The 12,938-nt window shown below is 43.0% G+C and overlaps 1 protein-coding gene across 6 annotated transcripts in view; it reads right to left on the bottom strand.

The window, feature by feature from the left end:
* Positions 1-12,938, bottom strand: part of LOC101597588 (ribonuclease 4-like) — an 85,812-nt gene that overhangs the window by 12,859 nt on the left and 60,015 nt on the right. For all 6 annotated transcript variants that reach the window (XM_004673006.2, XM_045156730.1, XM_045156729.1 and 3 more), the window contains 2 exons: positions 11,906-12,035; positions 9,799-9,907 (listed from right to left, as the gene is read on the bottom strand). The gene's annotated coding sequence lies outside the window, so the exon portion shown is untranslated. The remainder of the gene's footprint in view (positions 1-9,798; positions 9,908-11,905; positions 12,036-12,938) is intronic.

Here is a 12,938-nt window from a genome sequence, read left to right as displayed (position 1 = left end):
GATCTTAAGGCCAACTCAAGAAGTACCTTGGAAAAAGGTGGCAAAGCGAGATATGTCTTCCAGTAGGATGCTTCTTCACCATTCTTTCAATCTATTCACGTAATTTGGCTTCATGAGAGGACATTAAGCAGGTTGTTCCACAGATAGCTCAGAATGAGAACATTTCTAGAGAAGGGTATGTGTGTCAGCTAGCCATAGTAATATCCCTGCTACATTCCCTGGGCTTCCCCTTCCTTTGCCCCTTCACTGTGCACAGGAGACTAACTCTGAACACCCAATCTTCTGTTCCTTGAAGTACAATTAAAAATGTGATCATCTTCATCATCATGTTTCGTTGCTGTTATAATGACTCACAAGTAGACTCACTGACTGCATATACTCAGTGAGCTAAAGTCACAGGGATCATTTTGTATGTCCTATAGCATCACATATTGAGCAACAGTGTTTCCAGATCCTGTCACTTACTCCATGGGTGACAGATCTGAAAAGTGCTGTTCATTTCACAATCTTCAGTCCTTTGTTGTCTCCAAGTGCTCAATCTGCTCACACGTGAGAAGGTGACAATGAAGGACAGGCCACTGCCACTGAAACAACTGCACTTGAAGTCATCATCACAGCTACAGTCATCAGTATAGCTTTCCTTTTGAGAAGCTCTCATACATGTGACTACATCTAACCATCCCCAGAACTGTGTGAAATAAGTATTGTGTGCATCTGCTTTGTGTATGAGGAAACACTGAGATCACATAACACATGAACCATGCATCAGACATCAAGCCCTTCAACTTGAAGGAGAAATTCTTGTCTTTCCAGACTCAGCTTGGCCACATCCTGTCTGAGGTCTGACTAAACTTCCTAGCCCATCCATTTGCCAAATGAACTTCTGTATTGGTGGACTCACTGTGCCCAGTACATACACCTAATGACACAAGCATGGATCAGGGCTCCCAAGCCACTGACTGGATTTCAGATACATCCAGGTGTGTTTGAAAAGCTGGTGAGTGGATTGAAGGAAGTGAATTTGCAGATGGTCTTGGGAGAGAATCCATTATAGTAGAAGAACATGATTGGGAGCAGAAGGAAAGTACAAAGGTAATGGAGGGAAGATGGCTCAGTGATCAAAGGCAAAGTCTGATGGCCTGAGTTTGATTCCCTAGTACCCACACAGAACCAGATGCATGAAGTGACATTTACATGTGGAGTTGGTTTGCAGTGGCAGAAGGCACTGGCATGCCTGTTTTCTTCCTTTCTCTCTCTGTCTCTTCCTTCCTTCCTTCCTTTCTCTCTCTGTCTCTCTCTTTCTCTCTCCCTTCCTTGATCCCTCCCTCCTCCTCTCTCTCCCTTCCTCCCACCTTAAAAATAAATAAGTAAATATATTTCTTGCAAAGACCATGGAGTTGCATGGATGGAGCATCCCAGACACTTTTAACTCAGCTTTTTGGATCCTATGGAAAGAACATTGCACTAACAGCCTGAATAAAAACCACTGTAAAACTCCCAAGCAAGGTGGTAAATAAGTTCATAGTAACTTTTGTTGAGCATTTATTTATCTTGTATCTAGGGACACACTACAATATTTTAGTTGTGTTGCAAGTTCTTTCTCATTGCTATGGCAAAATACCTGACCACAAGCAGCTGGTGGTAAGAAATAATTTATTCTAGCTTATAATCTTGAGGGGAAACTTCACTGTGGTATGGAAAAGATGGTACAACAGAGGCTGGACATTACTTGTGCTGCAGCAGATAGAAGATAGCAAGAGAATGAGCCGAACTAAGACTGGAAAACTAGGGACTAGTAAGCCTCAAGGTCCAACCCCAGTGACACATCTCATCCAGCAAGTTTTTACCTTCCAAGTTTCCATCAGCTGGGGCCAAACATTCAGAACACATGAGTATATGGGGGACATCTGATTCAAACCACCACAAGTTGTCAGTTTATGGATTTTGCTATATTATTCTATGTAGACAACTGTGTATCATTAATGCTATATTTCTTTTCTTTAAAAAACCACCGAAATGCTGACAGTGGAGGAGTATGGGAGCAACAGAGGCAAAGTACCTATCTGTAAATGAAAACCCTGAAAAGCTGGTGAGTGGTTGAAGGAAGTGAATTGCAGATGGTCCTGGGAGGGAATCCATTATAGTAGAAGAACATGATTGGGAGCAGAAGGAAAGTACAAAGGTAATGGAGGGAAGATGATTCAGTTGCCAATATTATTAAGCAGGTCTGGACACACAAAGTAGAACATAGTTGACAGCATTTGTTCTATGGGGAAGGAAGAGAACACAGCATGTTGGCATCTTCAGAGTGTCTCAACAGGGCTTGTCCACTATATGTCAGGATAGACCTCCCATGGGGAGCTGGAATAGGAGAGGAGGAAACAGATAGCCTCACAATAAGTTAAAAGGCAGACCTTCAGGAAGCTATAGGAATGCTCAGAGAAGTGTGCATGCTGACGTAGAGTTCTCACAACATGAAAGGGATGTATTGGGTTTCACTTTAGGTTGGTGCTGGGCTGTTATAACCATCCTTTTTTGACAGCTAGCTGATCCTATTGTCTCTGTATTAGATAAATAAAAGAGTAATTGTTTTATTTTCCTCTATACATTCAGTATCAAAAATAGAAGGGCTGGGAAGATGGCTTCATAGTTATAAGCACTTGCTTGCAAAGCCTGATGGCCCATGTCGAATTCCCCAGTCACTCAGATAAAGCCAGATGCAAAAAGTGGTGCAACTGTCTGGCATTCCCTTTGCAGTGGCAAGGGACACAGATATGCTTTTAGTTACACACACACACACACACACACACACACACGCGCACACACAATTCTTTTATTATTCTTCATTGCTTCTTTGGACTCCACAAATGATCTCTCTTTAGAACTTCCAGCTATTCAAATGCTTGTGGCTTGTGTTAAAGATTCACAGATGCAGTTTGGCAGCAGTTTCAAGCAAGGCAGACCTGATTCCCAGGCAAAGCAAGAAACTTACAAGGTTCCCAGGAATTTGTGCTTTTTCCCAGATTCCAATAATTTGCTCTCACTTTTGAAATATTGTTCCTGTCTTCAGTGTAAATAGCTCCTGGAAGGTAACATCATTAAATGATTGGCAATAACTTGTACATTCTGAGGTATATGCATCATAACCTTTTCTAAGAACAGTTAGTGGGTACAATGAGGGCCCTAGAAAAGGATAAAATTACTATGCACTGGTGCCTCAGGGTACTGGAGTCTCTGGAAGAGAAAGGGTTTACCTCTGACCAGTATTCTCTGGCTTGTACTCCCATACACCAAGTTGCCAAAGTTTAAAGCACAGGGAATTAACAGTGCATGGGCCTCTACTGGTGTACAAGAGATCATACCATGCACAAGTGGTACCTAGTTTATATTAATCACATATCACTTTTTGCATGTGTATATGGTATGTGTGCATATGTGTATATATGATCATATACAAAGTGGGCATGTGGAAGCCAGAGATTAACATCAGGTATTTATCTTTCACTTTATTTATTGAGACAGGGTCTCTTAGATGAACCCAGATCTTACTGATTTGGCTAGTCTAGCTAACCAGTAAACCCTATGTATCCCCTGGAAATGTCTGCCTCCTGGAATTAAGTCTGCCACGTCATTTCTACAGGTGTTGGGGGTCTAAATTCCAGTCCTCATCAAAGCACTTTGTATTTTACCCACTGATCCATTTCCCCAGCACCATATATCACTTATTAAACCAAATCTCAATTATTTTGTTCTAAAAGTTATTTATCCTCTGTCCTGCCAACAGGAACAGACTGGTGCATTCATGATCCCACAGTGGTTACAGATACCCTCACAAGAACAGCATAGTTATGACCCCCTCAACATTTTGATATGGAGGACTGAGGAGGACAGAAGGAAAGAGACAACAAAACAAAGAAAAAACAACCTTGAAAAAGAAGGGCCCTCAGAGGATCAGGGTAAGGGAGAGGGGGAAAATGGACAAAAGGATGGGAGCACAATAAAATTACTGTATATTCATACAGTAAAGTTCTCAATTACAAAATGTTTCCTACCACTCATGTGTTAGGAAAGAGAGAGGCCAGGCTCATTGCAACACCCTGATTGCCTCAGCTATCCCCAGTGGAAGCAGCAGCCAACTGCCAAAGCCAAAGATGACTTATCAGTGTGGCCCTTCTCTGATACTCAAGCCCAAAGCAGAGACAGCCCTCATAACACACAACACACACGTACATGTGTACACCCCAGAGGCCCCAAGCACCACCTTGTCCAAACAACAGCCTCTGCTCTCAGAGTTATGCAGTGGTGGTGGGAGCAGCCCTGGGCTTTGAGTGTAGCCAGGACCCACATCTGCCTCGCAGCCTTCACCTGACAACTGAGAGAATTCACTACCTACTCATTTAGCTGACAGGGCTAAAAACCAATATTTTTTAAAACTTGGCATCAGGAGATTACGTTGAAACGAACAATAGTTTGTTTTGTGTTTCATCAAGATGCATCTAGGTGCTTACTCACAGTACTTACAAAAGGAACTATAGTTTATTTTCAAATAACATTACAAATATTTTGAAGTTCTGAGGGTCAGAATCAAAGCCTAATACATACTAAGTAAGCATTCTATCACTGAGCCATATCACTAGCTCTGAAAAGTGTATATACACACACACACACACACACACACATATATATATATATATATATATATATATATATATTTTTTTTTTTTTTTTTTTTGAGGTACAGTCTTACTCTAGTCCACGCTGACCTGGAACTCACTATACAGTCTCAGGGTGGCCTTGAACTCACAGCGATCCACCTACCTCTGCCTCCCTCCCAAGTGCTGGAATTAAAGATGTGAGCCACCACTTCCAGCTTTTAGAGTAATTTTAATGTATATGAAGTAATTACCAATTTGAAAAATACTGTCTTGTGCTGGAAGGCTTAGAGGTTAAGGCACTTGCCTGCAGAGGCTAAGGGGCCAGGTTCAGCTCTGCAGGTCCCATGTAAGCCAGATGCACAAAGTGACACAAGTGTACCAGGTTTCACATGCTCACAAGGTGGTGGCACATGCATCTGGAGTTCAATTTCAGTGGCTGGAGGCCCTGGCACACCAATTCTCTCCCTTGCTCATTCTCTCTCTCTCTCTTATAAAAAAAAAAAAAAATAAAAAAATAAAAAAGGTCAGTCTATTGGGTTTGCCTCAAAAAATAAAAAATATTGTCTTTGAGGGCTGGAGAGATGGTTTAGTGCTTAAGTCACTTGCCTGTGTTGCCTGTTCAGCCTCCAGGCCTCATGTAAGCCAGACTCACAGTGATGCAAGTGTGCAAACTCGCACATGCACACAAGGGGACACAGTGGCTAGAGGTCCTAGGGCACCAATTCATTCTCTCTTTTTCTTTCTCTCTCTCTCTCTTTTTTTTTTTTTTTTTTTTGGTTTTTTGAGGTAGGGTCTCACTCTCCTGGAACTAACTACGGAGTCTTAGGGTGGCCTCGAACTCACAGCAATCCTCCTACCTCTGCCTCCCAAGTGCTGGGATTAAAAGTGTGCGCTACCATGCCCGGCTTTCTTTCTCTCTTGCATTAAAAAATAAAGGTAGTCTCTGTTGGGCTTGCCTAAAAACAACACTATCTTTTAAAAAATTTTAATGACTTTAAAGTCATTTCCCTTTCCTTGAATTCTGTTTCTCTATGTTTCTCTCCTAAGTCTATAGTGTCCATAATATAGGAAACATGCACAGCAGTAAGGAAATATGACACAATGTAATTTGGAGAAAAATGGTCAAACCTGGAACAGATCATTGTCAGTGAACTCACCCAATCACAGAAACATAATCAGCACATGGTCTCACTCATCTGTGGCTTCTTACCTGAACCTGCCCAAGATGCTGACATACCTAATAAACATCTCAAGGACCAGACAATAGGGAGGTTGGGGTGGGAGGGGAGGGTAAGGGCGAGGGAGGGGGACACAAAACTGGACCTAAGTGGCAATGGTAGCATAAAATTCGACATCCTAAAAGACACACTAAATGGTTGAACCTTCATCAGAGCCTTAGAGGGAACATCTGAATCACAGGGCCTGGAGAGGGTATGATGAAGACTAACCATAATCTCCTATTTCTCTCTCTCTCTCTCTCCCTCTTCTCTCATTTATCTCTATTCTCTTTTATATTACCTATCTTTTTCTTCCTTCTTTTCCTTGGTGCTGGCCTATAACTCCCTGTACCAACATGTGGCTAACATCCACAATGAGCTATTGATCAAAGAGACCTACAAGGTTTCCCAAAAGAAGACAGATTTCTGTCTGATGACCCACCAAAGGTTAGTGGTAAGACCCTACTGCTGAAGACACCATATGCTATTGGTATGGAACATGAAGCAACCTGCCTGGAATCTGAAAGAGAGTCAGTCCACAGACAGTTAGCTTGTCTAGTGCCAGAAGGTGCTACATGAGTGGCTGAGAGAAAATGACCAACATCTGTCCAAGCAACTCATGGTCTAAACTATGCAGCAGCAAATAACCTTATGCGATGCTCACACAAGTGCAATAATGGCACACAGCCAAGGTGGATAACCAACTGCTCTTTATTTGGCTAACTGATCCGCTCAGTGGAATGGAACCCATTGCTGGATCTGGGAAACAAGTCATGACCATATCCAAAAAATGAGCCCACTCTCCATTATCAAGCTCCCACCAATTGTGGGCTACAAGAGGGCATACACCTATTAAATTCTCTCTAAAATAATAATGGCTATCCCATTTATCTGGTGCTGACTTCACTCTCCATTGGAGAATTTGCTTCTCTTTTTCAGATGGATGCAGATCAGAACAGAGAATCAGCCCATAGCACCTCACTAGGGCCCCAGCTGAAACCAAGAGTAATTGGGGAAATGAGAAAGAGTGATGTTTTCTTGGTGAACCTGATACCAGCACAAGTGTAAAGGAGATAGACACAGAGAACACTCAACTCCTACCAAACCAGGTATCCAGAGACACAGAGGCACACATCACTGAAGCAGACCTAAAATGAACCCAACATAACTCAGGGAAATTTGCCGAACAGGGGACGGAAAGATTGTTAGAGCCACAGGTTGGGTCATTATGCACAAAGAAATTGCCTCTTACCCATAACTGATGGCTACTCCCACAGTGCACGACCCGTATTCCGCGTGAGGAGTGGGAGGACAGGAAGGAGGCTAACACTAGCACCAATATGACCGTGTACACACTGTGTACATAACTAATAAAGAACCTAAAAATAAAACTTAAGAAAAACATAGGAAACATGAAATTCTCCTTCCAAGGATTCTACTTTTGGTGTACTTTCTTCCTACTTAATCAGAGTATGTATGTTTGGGTGATAGAAAGTATAGCATCATCTCTCAAATTACCTTATAAATCTAACATTTTGTGTCATAAGCATAACCTTTGTTCGCTAACAAAAGTAATGGCTAATTAAAGAAACTCTCACAGGAGGAAAAAGGCTATGTTTTGAGGACCAGACATTATTTTTGGGTTGGGGGAGGAACAAAGTCCTGAAGACATAGTTATATCTCAAAGCAAAGGCAAAAGTTGAACATTAACTTTCAAAATTTCTGCATATTTCCCCTTCCCCAGTATTCTTCTGAGGAAGACTGTTTATAGAGCTTCCTTTTGGCTCAAATACAGATTAAATTTTAAAAAGCGTACTTTCACCAGCCTGCATTTGTCCATGTTGTAATCTATACATTAAGTCACTACTTCCAGCAATCCTTCCACAAACTCTCAGGTGTTATAGGAAAAAGGGAAAGGACTAGAACAAAAGTGAATCTCAAGCACAGCTGTACCCCAACAAGCTAAAAAGCTCTTGATCTGATGTCCTCCTCCTGCTAACATCCTGACATCTGTGGCCAAAGCCATCCCTCTTTTCCTAGACTGGTGTACCCCACCTACCCCACCAAGCTAGAATTCAACTGCACATTACCTGAGTACTTCTTTTTTTTAAAAAAAAAATTATTTATTGGTTTGACAGAGAAAGGGGGGGAGAGAGAAAATGGGCTCATCAAGGCCTCCAGCCACTGCAAATGAACTCCAGAGGCGTGAGCCCCTTTGTGCATCTGGCTAACATGGGTCCTGGGGAATCATACCAGGGTCCTTTGGCTTTGCAGGCAAATGCTTTAACCACCAAGCCTTCCCTCCAGGACCTGAGTACCTTCTTTAAAGAATAGTCATGATACTAACACCACACCTCTCCATGTACTTAAAATGAGAATGGGAAGTGCTGAGACCATCTGCCACCCTCATTTCATAGTGAAGAGAGTGAAGACTAGAGAGAAACTGATTGTCCAAAGAACATGATTCCTCCAAACATTTTACATCCCTTTTTATGTGTAAAAGAGTTGCTGGAACTAAAGTGTCTGTAAAAATTATCGTGGCAAAACATGGCTCAGAGAAATTTTGCGGAAGAGGGAGCGGAAAGAATGTCAGAGTCACATGTTGGGTCATGATATGCAGAGACATTTATCATACCAATGTGGGCTAACTAAACAATGCACGACCCATTGACATCAACAAGGAGGGTCCAATGGGAGGGGGTAGATCATAGATGAGCCTAAACAATGGTACCAAACTGCCTGAATTTGCTGAAAAGAAAACTAATAAATTAAATTTAAAAAAATTATCGTGGCAAAGCAGCTCTTTGGATAGCTGAGACTGCTCCTGGGAAGTTGTGTAGATTCCTCACAGAGGGAAGATCTTGACCTACTGGAGATGTCCAACTGCAGGAACGGTACTGAAATGGTTTCTAATGTTCTTCTTGGAAGATGCTGTTTTATACACACACACACACACACACACACACACACACACACACACACTGTAACATGCTTTCTCAGAGCAAGAGAACCAAATTCCAAGTTCCAGTAAGAAAGCTTAGAGCAGAGGCTTCTGGCAGTGCCTCCAAGAGATTGACAAGGCTGAGGCTGAGGCTGAGGATGAAGATGAGGATGAGGAGACAGAGAAAGTAGAAAAGGCAAACACCAGTCCTTAAATGTTGGTTATGTATGTAAAAACTGCTTCAAAACTCTGATGACACCCCTCCACCCCCACCCCCTGCTCCCTCAGTTAGCCAATAAAGTATCCTTCGCTTCCAGCCAATGCAGGTCTTCTGGGCGTCCCTTGCTCTGCGGACTCTGCAGACCCCTGTGAGCCTGGACAGAGCGTGTTCACTCTTCACTCTTACCTACCAGCAGAAAGTAAAAAATCGGGGTGCGGACTCAGGATTGATAACTCCTTCAAGGAAAGGAGTTCTGCAGAAGAAGTGGCTGAAAGAAAAAATGTTAAGAGCCAAAGAAAGTGGAGGACTGCTTAATATGTTGCATTTAAGACACAAAATGGCCTTCATATTCATTACTTCACATTGACACTACCTTCACAGACCTTTATAAGAGAAGGGGCGGGGGCATGAATGCACCAGAATAGTAGAAAGACTAATTGGAAAGAAGAGATTCAATGGAGGGTGGATTTAGCAGGAGAAAAATGGGAGGGAATTGTCATGGTTTATTTTCTATACCTATGGAAGTTGTCAAGAAGTTTTTTTTTTTTTTTAACTGATCTTCCACCCTGCTGCCACTCCTCAGCGACCCGGGCAGGTCCATCAGGCACCTTTCCCAGGCCCTGCCACTGCCCCGCGAGGCAGCGACCTGCCTGGCCACAGCGCCCCAGACCAGGCTGTGGAGGAGCAGCAGGGGCGGCTGCGGACCCTCCAGACTGCGAACTGGGGGCCGGAGCTGGACGGTGGCGACGCAGGTTCTGTTGCTCACCTGCTTCTTCCTGGGAGGATGACGCGGAGCTGGTGGGAGACGCAGAGATCTTCAGAGTCTTGTGGATGCTGGAGGAGTGCACGCCTCGTCCGTCAGTCTGCACAGGATACTGGGGGACAGAGGGGCAGACTTTCTAGCCCCTAGGGCGGGAACCACGTCCCATTTCCCGGAAGACGCCCGCCCCCTGAATCACCTCAGAACCCTGGCCACAGCAAGCCCCGCCCAGATGAGCAAGGGCCTGAGGACACCGCCCTGGTGACGACCAGCCTGGAGCTGCTCCTAAGCCTTAGGAGGACCCAGGGGCGCACCTGGCTGATCTTTAGGAACCCTTGATTTTCATGTTTCCCTCCCACGCTGTGAACCATCCCCATCAACCCACAATGTCAGAGGTGTTCTTAGAATCCAAGGCTACTACAAGAGAGCAGGACTCAGTAAGGAGAAATCACTATGAAGACAGAGCTGCCAAGCTGTTTACTTGCTTGCAGTTCCCCACTGGGCACGTGCAGGCCCAGGTGAAGAGCTAATGCATGCTCAGTCCATGTTACAAGTCTTGTCTGTGACAGGAATCATTTCCTGTGCAGTGAATAAGACAGATTTTCTGGGTTGTGGTCATGAATCTGTTGGGTGTTTGTCTTTGATCAGAATGTATGGAATACTAAGGGACCTGTATGCTTATAGACTAAAGGAAACCTGAAAATGGACAGAATAAAAAGAACACCATAATAGTAGATATTTGCAGATAAGTTTTTTGTCCTAATTAGAAAAACATGAAAAATCTTTATTTCAGGAGGAGTAAAAGATTTTTTGTTATTTAATACATTCTTTAATATCTTGACTGACTAGGATGATAAAAATTGGGGGATGGAAAAGTAAATAACTATATCATTTTTTAAAATCTCATCAGTCACAGACACAAAAGCAGTGATAAATGACACAAAACTGTCCCTGGTTAGTGTGTTGTTTCGAAACTTTAATGCTTCCCCAATGGCTGACTTATTTTTTTTTTTGTATTTTTCTTTTTTTAAATTTTTTATTAACAATTTCCATGATTATAAAAAATACACCACAGTGATACCCTTCCTCCCCCCACTTACTCCTTTGAAACTCCACTCCATCCTATCCCCTCCCCATCTCAATCAGTCTCTCTTTTACTTTTGGTGTCTTAATCTTTTCCTCCTCTTATGATGGTCTTGTGTAGGTAGTGTCAGGCACTGTGAGGCCATGGATATCCAGGCCATTTTGTATCTGGAGGGAGCATGTTGTATGGAGTCCTGCCCTTCCTTTGGCTCTTACATTCTTTCTGCCGCCTTTTCCACATAGGACCCTGAACCTTGGAAGGTATGATACAGATATTGCAGTACTGAGCACTGCGGTCATTTCTTTCCATCATCATGATACCTCCTGAGTCGTCCCAAGATCACTGCCATGTGAAAAGAGAAGATTCTCAACCAAAAGTGAGAGTAGCATTAATATAAGGGTGTGAACATTAACAGAAGTGCTTACTGGGCAGTTTGATAAGCATAGTATATACATTTGGCCAGACAACAGCAGACATTACACCCCTAGGGCTCATGACTACCCCTGTTTTAAGTTTTCAGTATCAGGGATGTATTCTCTTCCCATGGAGTGGGCCTCCAGTCCAATTAGAGGGCAGGTGGTTTCCCCCATAACAGACATGCCACTATTGCAGTTCATTTGGCCTGGCTGGCCAATTATAAGGCTTGCAGTATCCACTGATGAATATCTTCACTGGTGATTTCTCTTTCTCCAATTGAACTGCATGCAGAATGCCTTCTTCCAGCTTTCTGTCATCTGGTCCACGTGGAGGAGGTTATCAGCTCAGTTCCAGCAAGATTTCTCAGTGGCCTTGCAGCCCACTACCCATACCTCATATCTACAGTTGAGGAACTTCTTGTCAACCTGCATCCTGAGATATTGGCCATAACCTCATGACAATGCATCCAGCCATTATTGCACTGGACATTGGTGCAGATATTAAGAATATTCCCAATATCATGTATAAAAGTGTTAAAGGTTTTATACTGATAAGTAGTCATCCCCTGGCTCCACATCAGCAAGGTGCAGTACCTGTCTTCTCAGTGCCCACCTGTTGTCACAGGGATGGTTGGGATCCTGGCCATAGGAGGGTTGTACCAGCCCGAGGCCCAGCATTGTCAGCAGCAAGACCAGAAGCAAGGACTGGGTCTTCTGTAGAACCATCATTACCTTGAAAGCACCTAAAAAGAAAGCAGGGAACAGGAGAAAGGATGGTAAAGACTGTGAACAGGACAGTTGGAAAGAATGGCAAGCTGAAATTTAAATTTCTTCAATTCTATAGCCTCCTCTTTCTCCTAACTTTACTATCTACTTACTCTTCCGTGTTCCCAACTCCCATTTGCCCATTTCTCCAAAAGTAAACAGTTTGCCAGCATGGATTCCTTTGGAAGCAAAAGCCTTTCTCTTTGCTGGAAAGAGGTGGTACAGCCCATACAATAAGTTGGGGCAGATTTGATGGGGTGATTGTTGTCCAGGCCTTTGTGGTCAGTGTATAAAAAATGAAAGATAAATCTGTACAAAATTGGAGTTGTCTTGTAAGGTAATTGTAATGTATAATCTTTGGGTGAAGGTTTGGTGCCCTGAAAGCCCTAATTCCTAACAATTTGGTAGACTCAGAGCACAGAAAGTTTGCTGATTGTGGCAGACACCTTTAATCCCAGAACATGGTGGACTGAAATAAGAGGATCTTGTGAGTTCAAAGCAAGCCTGGACTACAGAGCGAGTTTCACATCAGCCTAGGCCACAATGAGACTCTACTTCAAAAGCCAAACAAAAAGAAAGAAATAGAAAAGAAAAAGAAAAAGGCACTAGCTTTCTAAGCCTGCTGACTCAGTTTGATTCCTCAGCACACATGTAAAGTGGCAGATGCATGCATCTGGAATTCCTGTGCTGCAGCAAGAGACCCTGACATGCCCATACACATGCAAACACATACTTGCAAATAAAAAAATATTAAGTTAAAATCAATAATAATATTAACCTTTTGTGATATGGTGAGAAACAAATTGTAAAATTAATGGAAAATATTATTATAAAGCCTAGCAAGAGGCTAATGAGCACAGCCAATTATTATTTTTGCCATT

Source organism: Jaculus jaculus, chromosome 8 (genome assembly GCF_020740685.1).
Source record: "Jaculus jaculus isolate mJacJac1 chromosome 8, mJacJac1.mat.Y.cur, whole genome shotgun sequence".
Classification (NCBI taxonomy): domain Eukaryota; kingdom Metazoa; phylum Chordata; class Mammalia; order Rodentia; family Dipodidae; genus Jaculus; species Jaculus jaculus.
This window is presented reverse-complemented; position numbering and strand designations above follow the sequence as displayed.